Source organism: Ovis canadensis, chromosome 3 (assembly GCF_042477335.2).
Source record: "Ovis canadensis isolate MfBH-ARS-UI-01 breed Bighorn chromosome 3, ARS-UI_OviCan_v2, whole genome shotgun sequence".
Classification (NCBI taxonomy): Eukaryota; Metazoa; Chordata; class Mammalia; order Artiodactyla; family Bovidae; genus Ovis; species Ovis canadensis.
The window spans coordinates 58,297,871-58,314,477 of record NC_091247.1 but is presented as its reverse complement, the minus strand read 5'-3'; the positions used below and the strand labels follow the sequence as shown (position 1 = coordinate 58,314,477).

The following is a 16,607-nucleotide window of genomic DNA, read 5'->3' as shown; positions in this document are numbered from 1 at the left end:
AGTCCAACGCTCACATCCATACATTAACAGTAAGCAAGTTAAACCTAGTGGTCGAATTTCACTAGGCCAGCAGGTAGTGAGTGGCTTGTAGAAGATGAACAATAGGTGATCTCTGCCCTCAAGGAATTTATGGCCTGACAGGGAGGGTGATATAAGCACATATAAATCAAGCTGAAAGGAAGCTATGTTAAATGCTAATAGATTATTACAAAGCGTGCAAAAGCCATTTACACTTCTAAGAAGTTCAGGGAAGGGCTTCATGAAAAGAGTAGCCCGGGATCTGAGTGTAGAATAGGGGTTCTCAGCCAGGGGCTCTTAGGCCCCCAGAGGACATTTGCCAGTATCTAGAGGCATTTAATTAAAGTATTTATGTATTTATTTAGCTGCACCAGGCCTTAGTTGCAGCATGTGGGATCTAGTTCCCTGGCCAGGGATTGAACCTGGGCCCCCTGCATTGGGAGTGCAGAGTCTTAGCTACTGGACCACCTGTGAAGTCCTTCTAAAGGCATTTTTTTCTCTTTTTAATTTAAATTTACTTATTTTTAATTGAAGGATAATACCTTACAGTATTATGTTGGTTTCTGCCATACATCAACATGAATCAGACATAGGGATACATATGTCCCCTTCCACTTGAACTTATCTCCCTCCTGGAGGCATTTTTGATCCTCACAGGTGGGATGGAGGGAATGCTACCGGCATCTAGTGGAGAGACCAGGGTTGCTGCTGAACATCCTTCAGTGCCCAGGACAGCCCCCTCCCTGACCAGCAAATAATTACCTGGCTCCCGATGTCAAGGCTTCTAATCCAGTGCTTGGGATTTTGGCAGACAGAGCTGGGAAAGAACCTTCCAGGCAAAGAGAATGATGGCAGGGCACAGTGGCAAAAACACATGATGTGTGCCCAGGAGTTAGTGGAGGGCACATGAGGCTGGTGGGGTGGGCCCAGCTGGCTGGTGGGGGCCCTCAATATCAAAGCAAGCAATTGGATGTGTCCTGCGGTCAGTCGGGAGCTGTGGAAGTTTTGTCTTTATTTATTTGGCCGAGTGGGGTCTTAATTGTGGTGTGGGGGGGGGGGGGGTCTTTGTTGCAGCATGCAGGATTTTTTAGTCGTGGCGTGCACACTCCTAGCTGTGGCGCTTGGGATCTAGTTCCTGGACCAGGGATCAGACCCAGGTCCCCTGCATTGGGAGGGTGGAGTGTTAGCCACTGGGCCACCAGGGCAGTCACACCATGGAAGATTTTGGAGCAGTGGAATCGCTCCATCAAGAAGCGTATCATTTCTCCTCACCCCAGCTTTGCCTCATTGCTGGCTCATCTGCACACCCATAGACTCAGTCATACCCGTATGCTCCTGTTTTCCACCTCAGGCCGTCCATTCTTTGTTTTGTATGCGTCCATCCGAAGGAAAGCTGTGTCAGCATTCTGCTTTGCTGACCCGTGATTCCCATCTACTGGTGACAAAGGGATACAGCAAAAACACGATCTGCCTTTGGACCGCTCTATTTCCTGCTGCAGTTTCCCAGGAATCTACCCTGGCGAGGGGTGACTGTCCACGTCTGTGCAGATGGCCTTGGAGCAGCTTTGTTTGTTTGCTCATCACCACTGTTTGGGTGTTTGCTGACATCCTCATGCTCTTTCAGGATGCAGAGTGGGACAGGGTTGATGCTCAGGGGACAGTTCACATTCAGCAGTGTCCACACAGGGCAAGAGGCTAAGTAGAGGCCAGGACTGGAGCTGGGTCAGATTGCAGCCATCAGATGAAAGAATGCCTGAGCCAGGGGAAGGAGTACCCCAGAACTCAACAGGGTTCTGTCCCCATCTGTTCACTGCTGGTTTGTCAGCAGAGCAGTGCTGGACACTTGCTGGACCAGGTCAATACAATAGGTCAGTAGGTCAGTGATTTCGTTTTTTTCTTAATATTTATTTATTTGGCTTCGCTGGGTCTTGGCTTGGGCCCTTGGGATCTTTGGTTGCTGTATGTGAACTGTTAGTTGTGGCATGTGGGATCGAGTTCCCTGACCAGAGATTGAACCCAGGCCCCCTGCATTGGGAGCTTGGTGTCTGGGAAGGATGGTGTGATGGCTCAAGATCACGCTGCCAGTTGGGATCAGAGCTGAGGCTAGAAACATGGTTCCTGACCCTCAGCTGGGAGCCCTTCTTCTGTGCTGCACCCCGTTCAGTGCATAGGGACCCAGAGATGTCACCCTAGGCCCTGACTGATACAGATCCTCCTGAAGACCAGGCCCCTGTACCCAGCACTCTGTGCTCCAGTCCCCTCCTGTTGAAGTCCACTGCTAACCAACTAACCAACCCACCGTAAAAAGCAACTTGCCTTCTCTACCTGCAAATGAGCCACAGAACCACACCGTACTACACCACAGGCTGTGGTTCCTTTAGTTATCCCTCCCAGAAGAGCATACCCCCAGGGACACCTCCAGGGCTGGTGCCTTGTTGTTTAGTTGCTGAGTCGTGTCCGATTCTTTGTGACCCTGTGGACTGTAGCCCACCAGGCTCCTCTGTCCATGGGGTTTCCCAGGCAAGAATACTGGAGTGGGTTGCCGTTTCCTCATCCAGGGAATCTAACCCGCCAAGTGATTGAACCCACATCTCTTGCATTGGCAGGCAGGTTCTTTACCACTGAGCCCCCTGGGAAGCTAGCCTAGGCTTAATTCTTCACAGACCAGTCAGAGCTGGGGTTTGAGAAAAGATCCTATCAATGCTGAAGTTTGGGCTAAACTATACCATTCATGGAGAAGGCAGTGGCGCCCCACTCCAGTACTCTTGCCTGGAAAATCCCATGGATGGAGAGGCCTGGTGGGCTGCAGTCCATGGAGTCACTAAGAGTCGGACATGACTGAGCGACTTTACTTTCACTTTTCACTTTCATGCATTGGAGAAGGACATGGCAACCCGCTCCGGTGTTCTTGCCTGGAGAATCCCAGGGACGGGGGAGCCTGGTGGGCTGCCATCTATGGGGTCACACAGAGTCGGACACGACTGAAGCGACTTAGCAGCAGCAGCAGCATACCATTCATGGCTTCCCAAGTGGCTCAGTGGTGAAGAGTCCACCTACCAATGCAGGAAACGTGGGTTCAATACCTGGGTTGGGAAGATTCCCTGAAGTAGAAAGTGGTGACCCACTCCAATATCCTTGCTTGGGAAATCCCATGGACAGAAGAGCCTGACAGGCTATGGTCCATGGGGTTGCCAGGAGCTGGACACAACTGAGCACACGAGCATGTGTACCATTCACAGTAAAACCTCCTTGGTCAAATGCACACAGGGAGAGGAGGTAGTGTGAGCTTGTCCATCGTTTTCTCTGTTTTGGGATGGAGGCAGGGTGAATACAGGTGTCCCTGACGCTGCCAGAACCTTCTGGGAACAGGCATTTCCCTGATGTCACGCAGCCAGAAGGAAGCAAAGACTCAGGGCGGGATGCTTTGAAGAGTCCACTGAGACAGCAGCACTCCTCCCTGTGCTCTGGAAACCATGCTCGTTGGATGTTAGTGTCCACTAACCCCAGGAAGGGGCTTGCAGGCAGTGCCATCCTGGTCTCCCAGCCACAAAGCATCCCTGCATCTTATAGGCACAAGGGCTGGACTCAGCCCCACCCAGGGCTGTTCAGGTATAACTCCCATGGTAGCTCCTGCTTCACCCTGCTGTTAGTGGGACACTGTGGTCCTTTGCTCACAGCCTCCACCATAGGGAAATAGCGTCACAGGTGTGTGCAGCATTTCTTTTCAATGTATTTTTTTGTGTTGTTGCCCAGTTGCTCAGTTGTGTCTGACTCTTTGCGACCCCATGGGCTGTAGCATGCCAGGCTTCCCTGTCCTTCTCAATGCCCCAGAGTTTGTTCAAACTCATGTCCACTGAGTTGATGATGCCATCTAATCATCTCATCCTCTGTCGCCCCCTTCTCCTCCTGCCATCAATCTTTCCCAATATCAGGGTCTTTTCTAGTGAGTTGGCTCTTCACATCAGGTGGCCAAAGTATTGGAGCTTCAGTTCAGTTCAGTCGCTCAGTCGTGTCTGACTCTTTGTGACCCCATGAATTGCAGCATGCCAGGCCTCCCTGTCCATCACCAACTCCCAGAGTTCGCTCAAACTCACGCCCATCGAGTCAGTGATGCCATCCAGCCATCTCATCCTCTGTCGTCCCCTTCTCCTCCTGCCCCCAATCCCTCCCAGCATCAAAGTCTTTTCCGATGGGTCAACTCTTTACAGGAAGAAGGTGGCCAAAGTAATGGAGTTTCAGCTTTAGCATCATTCCTTCCAAAGAACACCCAGGACTGATCTCCTTTAGAATGGACTGTTTGGATCTCCTTGCAGTCCAAGGGACTCTCAAGAGTCTTCTCCAACACCACAGTTCAAAAGCATCAGTTCTTCGGTGCTCAGCTTTCTTCACAGTCCAACTCTCACATCCATACATGACTACTGGAAAAACCATAGCCTTGACTAGATGGACCTTTGTTGGCAAAGGAATGTCTCTGCTTTTGAATATGCTATCTAAGTTGGTCATAACTTTCCTTCCAAGGAATAAGCGTCTTTTAATTTCATGGCTGCAGTCACCATCTGCAGTGATTTTGGAACCCCAAAAAATAAAGTCTGACACTATTTCCACTGTTTTCCCATCTATTTGCCATGAAGTGATGGAACCAGATGCCATGATCTTCATTTTCTGAATGTTGAGCTTTAAGCCAACTTTTTCACCTCCTCTTTCACTTTCATCCAGAGGCTCTTTAGCTCCTCTTCACTTTCTGCCATAAAGGTGGTGTCCTCTGCACATCTGAGGTCATTGATGTTTCTCCCTGCAGTCCTGACTCCAGCCTGTGCTTCCTCCAGCCCTGCGTGTCTCGTGATGCATCGCTGTTTTCTTGTATGTCATCCAATCTGACAGGACTCCTGGCTCTGGTGGGGATACCCCACTGTGTAGAGGACATAAACCCAGAGAGTCTCCTGGGTGCTTGTCCAAGGACTGTCACCCAGTGAGTGGTGCAGCACAGACCAGCTCTGTGGGCAGCGAAACCTCTGGGCCCCATGAAGATAAGAGGAGATGGGATGGGTGGTTTACAGTGCAGTGCTGGCGCAGAGCAGGCAGTGGGTCTGCCTGGGAAAAGGGCCCGCTGCACACACTCCCTGGGGAAGGCCCCAAGGTTGGGAGGGTAGGCTCGCAATGCAGTGGGAGGTTCTCTTAAGCTTTTGTTTGATTTCAGCAGGACCCAAGTTGTGTTACAGTTTGAAAGAGCCTTGGGAAGTGGGCTTATGTATTAGATAGGCTCATTTTAGATAAAACCAGCCTTCATGATGACTTAACAAGATTTCCTCAGCAAAGCCTGAGGAATATCATAATATTTTACTGATTTTGTGCTGTCAAAAAAAGTTGGGACATCCGTTTAGCACCGAGGCTTTGAAATCTCACGTTCTAATTTTAGTCCTGACATGGACTCACTGTGTGACCTGTTCAGTTCAGCCCCTCAGTCGTGTCTGACTCTTTGTGACCCCATTGACTGCAGCACATCAGGCTTCCCTGTCTATCACCAACTCCTGGAGCTTGCTCAAACTCATGTCCATTGAATCGGTGATGCCATCCAACCATCTCATCCTCTGTGTGACCTTAGCCTGATTATTTAACTTCTCTGATGGACATCTTCAGCCTGAGAAATGTAGATTAGAATCATGCCTACTTCTTAGAGTGGTTGTACCTGCAAATGCACATAGGGTGCTTAGGACTGTGCTCAGTAATTAGCACCGCTTATTATGGGATGTTAACCCCCCCCCCCCCCAAATGTGAAGTGTTTCTGCTTGCTGTTGTTTCCCAGGATAGCAGGCCATCCCTCACCAGGACTTCCCTTTCTGTTCACCCTGTCTTCATGGCCATCTGGAGCTCGCAACAAATGGAAAGAAAGCATACTGTTTTCATTCTGAATTGACTAAATTTCTTATATCACCCTCCTCTAATCCAACTCTTTGTGTTTTGTGTTGGAAATTGTTTTCTCCTTAGTGACCTAGTTTTATCCATTCTTTTCAGATCTGCAAAAGCAAATGGAACAGATGTTCCAAAGCAGTTCTCATTCTGTGTAGTTGAGAGGAATATCTTTTCTAAATGAAGCAAACTATTTGATGTATTTCAGCTTCTTAGCCACTAAGCATCCTTCTATCTCATCTTTTTTTTATATATAATTTTATTTATTTATTTTTGGCTGTGCTGGGTCTACGTTGCTGCACGGGCTTTTCCTAGCTGCAGTGAGCGGGGGCTACTCTCCTGTTGTGACGCACAGGCTTCTCACTGCGGCGGCATCTCTTGCTGCAGAGCATGGGTTCTAGAGCCATGGGCATCAGTAGTTGTGGCTCCTGGGCTCTAGGGCACAGGCTTCAGTGGTTCTGGTGCACAGGGCTTAGTTGCCATGGCATGTAGGACCTTCCCAGATGAGAGATAGAACCTGTGTCCCCTGCATTGCCAGGCAGATTCTTTACCACTAAGCCACCAGGGAAGCCCCTCCCCCTGCCTCCTCCCCCCACCCCCACCCCTCATTTAAAAAAAACTTTTTTTTCCTTTTTGGCCCAGTGACTTGCAGGATCTCAGTTCCCTGACCACGGATCCAACCCAGGCCATGGCAGTGAAAACCCAGAATCCTAACCAGTAGCCAATAGGGAACTCCCTCCTCCACACCTTTTAGAGCACTACCAAGGATTACCTTTCCAAGCGTCAAAATGTTGTTACCCAAACCAAGGCCTTGCCTTTCTCTCTCAGGGGCCGTCTGCTCTTGATGGCTGCACCCCAGGAGTTGTAAGCAACCAGCACATCTGGGAGGCTGGCACTGGCTGATCTTTTCCCAGGGAAGCCGTGGGCTTCCTTACATCACCTGAAGCACAGATGTTCTTGATGATGGATTGGCCAGCTCAGGAGCCCAGTTCACAATGCCCAGCCAGATCCGTTCTGTAGCAGTCATTAGCTGCACTTTTTCCTTAACTGTCCCTTGTCATTAACAACTCCCTGACGATCGAGACATGTGCTGGAGAACCTCCTCTCAAAATTGAAATTGCACTCACTGAAGAAACCCTGGCTGTTTTCCACTCTGCCTTTTCCTTTCCTGGGCTTTTGTGTTCTCATCAGGCAGGCGTTCTGGGCACTGGCCAGACAGCCCTGCTGCAGACAATCTCTGTTCTTTCAGGAGCGGGTGAGTCAGGCCTGGATGTGATTAGCCTTTCTCTCTGAGTGCCGAAGTATTGATGCTTTTGAACTGTGGTGTTGGAGAAGACTCTTGAGAGTCCCTTGGACTGCAAGGAGATCCAACCAGTCCATTCTGAAGGAGATCAGCCCTGGGATTTCTTTGGAAGGAATGATGCTAAAACTGAAGCTCCAGTACTTCGGCCACCTCATGCAAAGAGTTGACTCATTGGAAAAGACTGTGATGCTGGGAGGGATTGGGGTCAGGAGGAGAAGGGGATGACAGAGGATGAGATGGCTGGATGGCATCACTGACTCGATGGACGTGAGTCTGAGTGAACTCCGGGAGATGGTGATGGACAGGGAGGCCTGGCGTGCTGCGATTCATGGGGTTGCAAAGAGTCGGACGCGACTGAACTGAGCTGAGCTCCTCCCACTTTGGGTGAGGTGACAGTGATTTTGTTGGCTGCCCAAGCCTTCCTGCAGACAAGCCCAGGGGCCTGGAATCGTGATAATTTCTTACGTGTCACACAATTTATAACCAAGTCACCTCCAGATCTTTTCTAGAGGAAATCAAGATGTATATATGTATGTATGTATGTATGTATATATATATATATGTATGTGTATATATATATATATATGTATGTATATATATATATGACTTCTCTGGTGATCTTAGGCTAAGAATCCACTTTCCAATGCAGAGGACACAGGTTTGATCTCTGGTGCAAGAAGATCCCATGTGCTGCAGGGCAACTAAGCCCATGCACTGCAACTACTGAGCCCGTGCTCTAGAGCGTGCAAGGCTCAACTACTGAAGCCCATGCACCCTAAAGCCTCTGCTCCACAACAAGAGAAGCCATTGCAATGAGAAGCCTGTGCACTGAAATAAAGAGTAGCTTCCACTCGCTGCAACTAGAGAGAAAGCCTGTTCACAGCAATGAAGACCCAGCACAGCCAAATATATATGTGCAGAGTGTGTGTGTAGGTATTTGTGTACATGCTAAGTCAATTCAGTCAGGTCCGACTCTGTGCAATGCTGTGGACTGCAGCCTGCCAGGGTCCTCTGTCCATGCAATTCTCTGGGCAAGAATACTGGAATAGGTTGCCATGCTCTCCTCCAGGGCATCTTCCCGACCCAGGGATTGAACCCAGGTCTCCAGAATTGCAGGCAGATTCTTTACTGTCTATCAATAGCAGGAACATATTTAGTAGTGAAACTTCTGGATAGAACATAATATACAGACTTTGTTTTTTCCTCTACAACCAGAACCATTTAAAAAATACAATTTTTGCATTGCTTGCTAATTTTTATTCATCTTAAATGTCATTATATCCTCTCTAATGAATTGAGATGAGTTTACAATGCCATCTAAAATTGGAAAATTTTATTTGGTTAGACAATTTCAGTAAATTAAATAAATGACATTGTACCATGAAGCAGAACAGATGTAATTGAAAAATTATATAAATTCTGTTTTCCTCTAAATTTGTTGCAGTGAACCATTAAATGAGCTAATGGCCTGTACTCAATGTATTTTGTTTCTTAAAAATTACATATATATATATATATATATAAAATTATATGTATATATATATAATTATATATACATATATATATATATATATATATGGGCTTCCCAGGTGGCTCAGTGGTAAAGAATCCACCTGCCAATGCAGGAGACATGGGTTTGATCCCTGGGTGGGGAAAATCCCCTGGAGAAAGAACTGGCAACCCTCTCCAGTATTCTTGCCTGGGAAAATCCCATGGACAGAGGAGCCTAGCAGGCTACAGTCCCTGGGATTGACGCAAGTTAGTGACTAAAGAACAGCAAAAATAAATAGACATTGCATTTTGTTTCTCCTTTCATCTGTCATTGGACATTTAAGTTGCTTGCATCCCTTGGCTATTGTGAATCATGCTGCTATGAATATGGGTGTGCAAATATTTCTCTGTAACAGAACTGCTTTAAAATTGGAGCTGCATTCTACTGATAACTTGGCTGATTTTAACCATAAAGAGATCAGCAACTCCACCCACAAGACCAGCCGCACTTGGCTGTGTTTGTTCCTGTAGTATCATGAGATTGTCCCCTTGAAGGACGCATTCTCAGCACAGCTGAATGAGAGGGCTGCAGGGACCTGGGTTCATACCTGTGCAGGTGTGTCTACCACAAACACACATCCCTGCTGGAGGGAAGGCTGGAAAAGTGGACATCAACCATTTTCCGTTTCAGAAACATAATGTAAAATTTCCCTCTGTTGGGCAGTGGGGGGTCATTGCTGTGTGGGTAGCCAGAAGAATGATACAAGCTTGTTACACGGGCACGTAGAATTTTCACATCCTGTTAGGTCATAGCTCTACCTGCCTTGAACGGCTTGATGTGTCTGAAGAGATCACACCGGACATCTGTGTCTGAGTAGTGAGCATAAGTGTAGGAACCCCAGTTTCCTGATGCTCATGAGGTCACTGGGAACCATGAACTTGTGTCCCCTGGGTTGTCTGCCTTACCTCCTTCTGCTGGAACCAGGTCTTGCCTTTCTTTAGGGTCCCACTTGAGTCTTAATACCTTGGAGTGCACCATTCTTCTTTTGATCTGTTCTTATACTTTTATTCAGACATGGATCTAGGTTTAATAGATCCTGAAGCATTTATAGTGGAAGAAAGATGCCTTCTCCAAAACAGTCGTAAAAAATTTGATAAGTATGCTTACTAGGACCCCTCCCAGGACCCATGCAGTTGAGGGGTCTTGAAATTTAAGCTTCATTAGCTTCTCTGTAAATCTGCTTCTGCTTATATTCATTCTCTTTTTCTCTTTCTTCCCCCTTTAAAGAATTAGAGTATAATTTATATAGAACTTCCCCCTTTAAAGAATTAGAGTATAATTTATATAGAATGAAATTTACCCTCTTTATCATGTAGTTCTATGAACTTTGACAAACTCATGCAGTCGTGTAATCATTTTCACAGTGTATAGAACCATTCCATCACATTCGAAAATTTCCACATGCCTCTTTGAAGAAGTCAACTCCTCTCACATCCCCAGCCTCTGACAGTGTATCTGTTTCTGTCTCTAATGGTTCTGTCTTTTTCAGAATGTCATATAAGTGGAGTCAAGCAGCATGCAGCCTTTTGAGTCTGGCTTCCCTGGTGGCTCAGAAGGTAAAGAATCTGCCTGCAATACGGGAAACCCAGGTTTGATCCCTGAGTTGGGAAGATCCCCTGGAGAAGGAAATGGCTACCCATTCCAGTACTCTTGCCTGGAAAATTCCATGGACAGAGAAGCCTGCCAGGCTACAGTCCATGGGGTCGCAAAGAGCTGGACACAACTATCACCTTCACCTTCTTTCACTTAGCATAACACATTTGAATTTCACCATGTTACTGCATGTCTCACCCATTCTGTGCCCAGCACTGGAGATGAAAGGAAGGGAAGGTCCCAGTTCCTGCCATCAGAGAGCTCACAGTCTAACGGAGGAGGCTCTTGGGCCCACCTCCGTAGGCTTTTCCTTCAATATTTAGCACACACAGCTTTGCTCTGCTAACTATCTCATTCCAATAGACCTGGCACTCCAGGTATTTCTGATCCCCCTGAGCATAAAATCTCTTACCTTCTTGAGGTATTATGTTGGACTGGAAAGAGCAAAGGGTTTGAAGCCAGGAAGTGACGGCACTTTGAATTCAGCTTACCCACCTGGCAGCTCTGTGACTTTGTGTTAGACTCAGAATTTGGCACAGAGTGTGCTGAATGAATATCTAATGAACGGATGAAAGAATGGAACCTCCTCGAGTCCCAGGTCCTGCGTGTTTAGAAAGGGGATAATAGTCACGACTTCACCTGACTGCTGTGGGCATCAGTGAGCGCCTGTAGGGCATCAGTAAAGATCTTCCCTGGAGCCCTTTGATACCCTCTTTGGACAGGTGTGTGCACATTGTGTCGACCTCCAAGCTGGGCACAGCAACACCAGCACCTGCTCTGTGGGAATGGTGCGGGGGGGCACAAGCTGAGCAGCCAGGTTCCCAGAGAATCCCACAGGTACCCCACAGCTACCACCTCAAATCTAGCTCAGAGCACCCCTCAGGCTTATTCCCCTTCCCCCTCTCTCACAGCGTAGGCAGAGAAAGGTCCATCACTACTTTCCTCTCACCAAGTATATCCCTTGTGCTTGCATGCTCAGTCACTTCAGTTGTGTCTAAATCTTTTCGACCCCATGGACTGTAGCCCACCAGGCTCATCTCTCCATGAGATTCTCCAGACAAGAATACTAGAGTGGGTTGCCATGCCCTCCTCCAAGGGATCGTCCCAACCCAGGGATTGAATCCAGGTCTCCCGCATTGCAGGTGGATTCTTTATCCACTGAGCCACCTGGGAAGCCCCATATCCCTTGTAGGGTGCTTTAGAGACAAGTTCACCAGGAGGAGAACCATAACCCTTTACCAGGGGGCCATCTGGCCAAGGTCTCTGGCTCTCAGATCCTGGGAGGGGTTGTGAGCTGAGAAGTGGACGACCACAGGACAGTCATTGTAAAGGAAATCCATTCTCTCCTTCAAAACATACTCAGTGAGACTCAAAGCCGCAGTTATTAGTCAACTATTTGTATAATTATCTGTTTGCTGGCTGTCTTCCCTACCAGAGGACCCAGGGTACGTAGTAGATGCTCAGCAAATAATGATTGGGTGAAAACTATTTTGTGCCTAAAGGAACTGGCATTTGAAGCCACTATTTCTGTAAATAGAAGTGGTCCTTTTGTTTCTGTAGAAGGGAAGGAAACACAAAACATTGTGTTGTCATCCTTCTACACTGCCTCTGAAATGTTAAATTCTCGCCTACGGTCTCCTTGTTTAATCCGTGCAGTGTCTGTTGACCATAGGTGTTTTTCTTTTCCAGCCTCAAGGAAACTGGTCCAGAGGAGTTAAGAAACACACTCCCAGTTCCATGCTAGTCAGTGATGGAGCTAGATTTGGACTCAGGTCTGATGCCAGAGCTTAGCTTCTGGATTTCTTAAGAATAGAAATCTCAATCATATAGGTTTTTAAAAAAACACTCAGACCGACGCTTGAACAGGACTTGAGTGGGCTGGACTGCAGAGTTTAACGCTTAACAGCATGAACTGAAATCTGCAGCATGTCTGTTCTGTTCTGTGTTTATCTAAATTGGACTTCGGAGTATTTCTGTAATCCAATTTAAATTTGTATTTTTGCCACACACATTATACACAACTCTAAATAAGTAATAAACTCTTCTCTGTGCCAGGGCGATAGGGGCTTCAGAATGGTCCTGGACTTCAGGGCAGGAGACCTGGGTTTGAGTCTTGTCAGATAAGGAAGGGGCCTTTGGTGGGTCTCTGAACCACTCTGAGCCTCAGATTTTTATTAACTGAAAAGAATCCCAGTTGTCTCAGAGGGCTGTGGTGTAGACCAAAGGAGCAAATAAAAGAATAAGGTGTTTGTTGGGTGTTCACCTAGGAACAGTTTTGCACGTTGTTAGTCTCAAGTCTGCAGAGAGGAGTTGGGCTTGAAGCACACCGAAAAGAAAGAGTCTACAGGACTTCCTGGTGGTCTAGTGATTAAGATTCCGTGCTTCCAATGCGGGCGGCATAGATTCGATCCCTGTTTGGAGAAGTTCTACGTGCCACACAGTGAGACCAAGAGAAAAAGAGAAGGGTCTATAGGCAGGGGCTAGCAGAATCACATGCCACGTTGAGAAAGAAGGACATGGTTTATTTATGTCTGACTGAGATCAGCTTTGTTGTTGTTCAGTTGCTAAGTCATGTCTGACTGTGACCCCATGGACTACAGCATGCTAAGCTTCCTTGTCCTTCACTGTCCCCCAGAATTTGCTCAGACTCATGTCCATTAAGTCAGTGATGCCATCAACCATCCCATCCTCTGTCGTCCCCTTCTCCTCTTGCCTTCATTCTTTCCCAACACCAGGGTCTTTTCCAAAGATTCTTTGCATCAGGCCAAAGGATTGGAGCTTCAGCTTCAGCATCAGTCCTTCCAGTGAATATTCAGAGTTGATTTCCTTTAGTATTGACTGATTTGATCTCCTTGTAGTCAAAGGGACTCTCAAGAGTCATTTCCAGTGCCACAGTTCAAAAGCATCTGTCCTTCAGTGCTCAGCCTTCTTTATGAGATTCCTTGTCTGTATTATAGAAAAAAACAATTTCTCTCTCATAGGCCATATGAAGATGAGTAGTGATATTGCTTATAAAGAAGTTTGCACAGTCCCTGGTAACTAATGGATACTCAGTAAATAAAGAAGAACTTATAAATCATAGTCATATAGTCTCCAAGGAGCCCAAATGCCCAGTGGGCCAGTTCTGCTGTTCTCCTGTTTTCTCCCTCTAGCCTTTTAGAAGGTCACAGTGGGTAAATAGAAGCAGGAGCCCAAGGGGTGGGACCCATGGCAACCAGAGCCCAGCCGGCTTGCTGTGCCATGGGAACCTTGAGCTCTGTGCCCAGCCTGAGAAGCTGCCCAGCTTAGGCTTATGGATAACCACTGTGAGTAAGGCCGTTCCCTACACAGCATGGTAAAGATCAGGCTTGCTCAGTTGCATATAGCACCCAGGTCCATAGTGTGTCTAAGACAGTCCTTTCAGAGCTATAGTATTAGCAGCCCCTAGAGGTGTATTATGTTTTTTGCAAATCCTTGTTTTGTCACACATGGACCCTCCAATATCAGGAAGTTGTGTCGAGCTTGGAGGCTAATGCCTGGCCAGCTTTATGCATTTTTGGACACCAATGCACACACACACACACACACACACACACACACACATACACTTACGAGTGTGAATTCTTCCAGATGCTTTTTCTTTTTAAGGTCAGGTTTTTAAATCAATTTGATAAGTTTTATTTTATTTATTTACTTAAAATTTTTTTGCCTGCGTACATGGGTTAGTTTTCTCTGACCAGGAATTGAACCTGTACCCCTGCCTTTGGAAACATAGGTTCTTAATCACTTGACTGCCCCAGGGAAATCCCGGTATGAGTGTTTTAAGTTGAGTTTGAATTCTGAGTTTTGACAAATGGACAATTATGTAGGCACCACTGCAATCAAGATGCAAGAATCTTCCATCATTTTCCATAATTCTCTCAGGCTACTTTGTAGTCACCTCTCCCACCATCTCTAGTCCTTGCACAACCGCTGATTCTTTTTTTATCCCTATAACCTTTCCTTTTTCAGAATAGCATATAAATAGAATCATACAGTATATTGGTTTGGGGTTTGACTTTTTTCATGGAGTTGTAATGCATTTGGGACTCCAAATGCATTTTTGATTGCAGCAAGTTGAGTGGTTCTGAGATCCACGTGGAAAACCAATGGCATTCCTGTATAACATTAAAAACCAAAAGACTATCTAATTTTTAAAACTCGTAATACCATAAAAAAAAAAACCCTCTTGAAATATATACTTAAGAATAAAGAAAACAAAACAAGTCCAAGGTCTTTATAGAAAAATCTGTAGCATATCTTGAAAAGACGTTAAGGAAGACTCAGTAGAAGGGATCATATTCATGGAAAGGAAACCTGATAAAGATGGTGACTCTTCCCAAGTAAATCTGTAATTTCAGTGTACTCTCAATCAAAATAGATAACGTTTCTCATGGAACTTAACAAGCTGTCATGAAATCCATATAGAAAATCTAAGGGCTAAGAATAGGCAAGACAGTGTTAAGAATATCAGGATTTAGGGGACTTCCCTGGTGGTCCAGTGGCTAAGGCACTGTGCTCCCAATGTAGGTTCAATCCCTGGTCAGGGACCTAGATCCCACATGCCACAACTAAGAGTTTGCATGCTGCAGCTAAAGATCCCATATGCTGCAACTAAGACCCAGCACAGCCAAATAAATAAATACTTTTTAAAAAGAATATCAGGATTTATTATAAAGCTATGGAAATTAATACCCTGTGGTATAGGTGCATGGTTGGTCGGTAGACCAGGGTAAGGGAATGGAGAACTGAAATAATATCTATACACATTAGAAAACATTACACGTGACGGCACAATTGAAAATCAGTGGGAAAGAATTTGGTAATTGTTATTAGAACAGTTGGGATCCTTACAAAAAAGCATAAAGTTGAATCCCTAACTCATAACATACATAAAGATAAGTTCCAGATGAATTAAAACCTAACAGTGAAAAAGTGAACCTTAAAAACTTTTATGAGAAGATATATGTGGCCAGGATTTTCTCAACAAGATATAAAAAAGCAAGCTAGAAAAGACTGATATATTATCATTTAACATTTAAAACTTCTGTGCAACAGAAGAGACCACAGCAAAGAAAGTTAAAAGGGCTTTTTATTGGGAAAAGATGTTTGCAATCCGTATGTCCAAGGCATAATTTATACCCAGAATTCACAAAGAAGTCCTAAAAATCAGTAAGAAGAAGATAAAGAACTGAATGGGGTTGGGGAGGGAAGCAATATAAATAGTTCATTCAGTTAAGGGGGCCAAATGGCTAAGAGGCATAAAATGTTAATCAACTTCACTTGCAATTGAGGAAATATGGATTAAAACAAATTTGAGATACTGTTAAACATCCTTCAGATTGGCAAAAAAATTTTAAATCTGACTGTATTAGTTTGAAAAGAATGGAGAATCCTGTGCCTTCCGATACAGGGGAACAGGTTTGATCCCTGGTTCAGGAAGATTCCACGTGGCACGGAGCAACTAGGCCCATGTAAACTGCTGAGCGTGCATGCTGCTACTGAAGGCTGTGTGCGTGGAGCCAGTGCTTTGTAATGAGAGAAGCCACCGAAATGAGAAGCCCACTCGCTGCAGTGAAGAGTAGCCCCCTCCTCCTTGTAACTAGAGAAAGCCCAAGGGAAGCAATGGAGACCCAGCGCAACCAAAAAAAAGAATGGAGGATATCAGAACTCATTTACACGGCAAGAAGGAGTAGAGACTGGTATAATAACCTCTCTGGGGAGTGGTTTGGCATTGTCTGGAGGAAGGTGCTATGCCCTGCAACTCAGCAGTCCCACACTGTGTGTAAACCCTAGAGTAAGTCCCACCCACGCCCAGGGAGGTTTGTATAAGAATGTTCATTCTGGCTCTGTTTGTAATAGTGACAACTTGGAAAGAACCTAAATACGCATCAATAGAATGGGTAAATAAGCTGTGATAAATTCACATAATGAAATAGTATACAGAGGTTTACAGTGAGCTAGAGGGATTTCCCTGGTGATCCAGTGGTTAAGAATCTGCCTTCCAGAAATAGATCGCCAGTCCAGGTTCAACGCAGGAGACAGGGAGCTCAGGGCCGGTGCACTGGGATGACCCTGAGGGATGGGATGGGGAGGGAGGTGGGAGGGAGGTTCAAGATGGGGAACACATGTACACCCATGGCTGATTCATGTCAATGTATGGCAAAAACCACTACAATATTGTAAAGTAATTAGCTTCCAATCAATTAAAATAAA

The 16,607-nt window shown here is 46.0% G+C and overlaps 1 protein-coding gene across 7 annotated transcripts in view; it reads left to right on the top strand.

The window, feature by feature from the left end:
- REEP1 (receptor accessory protein 1) overlaps positions 1-16,607 on the top strand; it is a 135,843-nt gene that overhangs the window by 36,291 nt on the left and 82,945 nt on the right. The window lies entirely within an intron of this gene.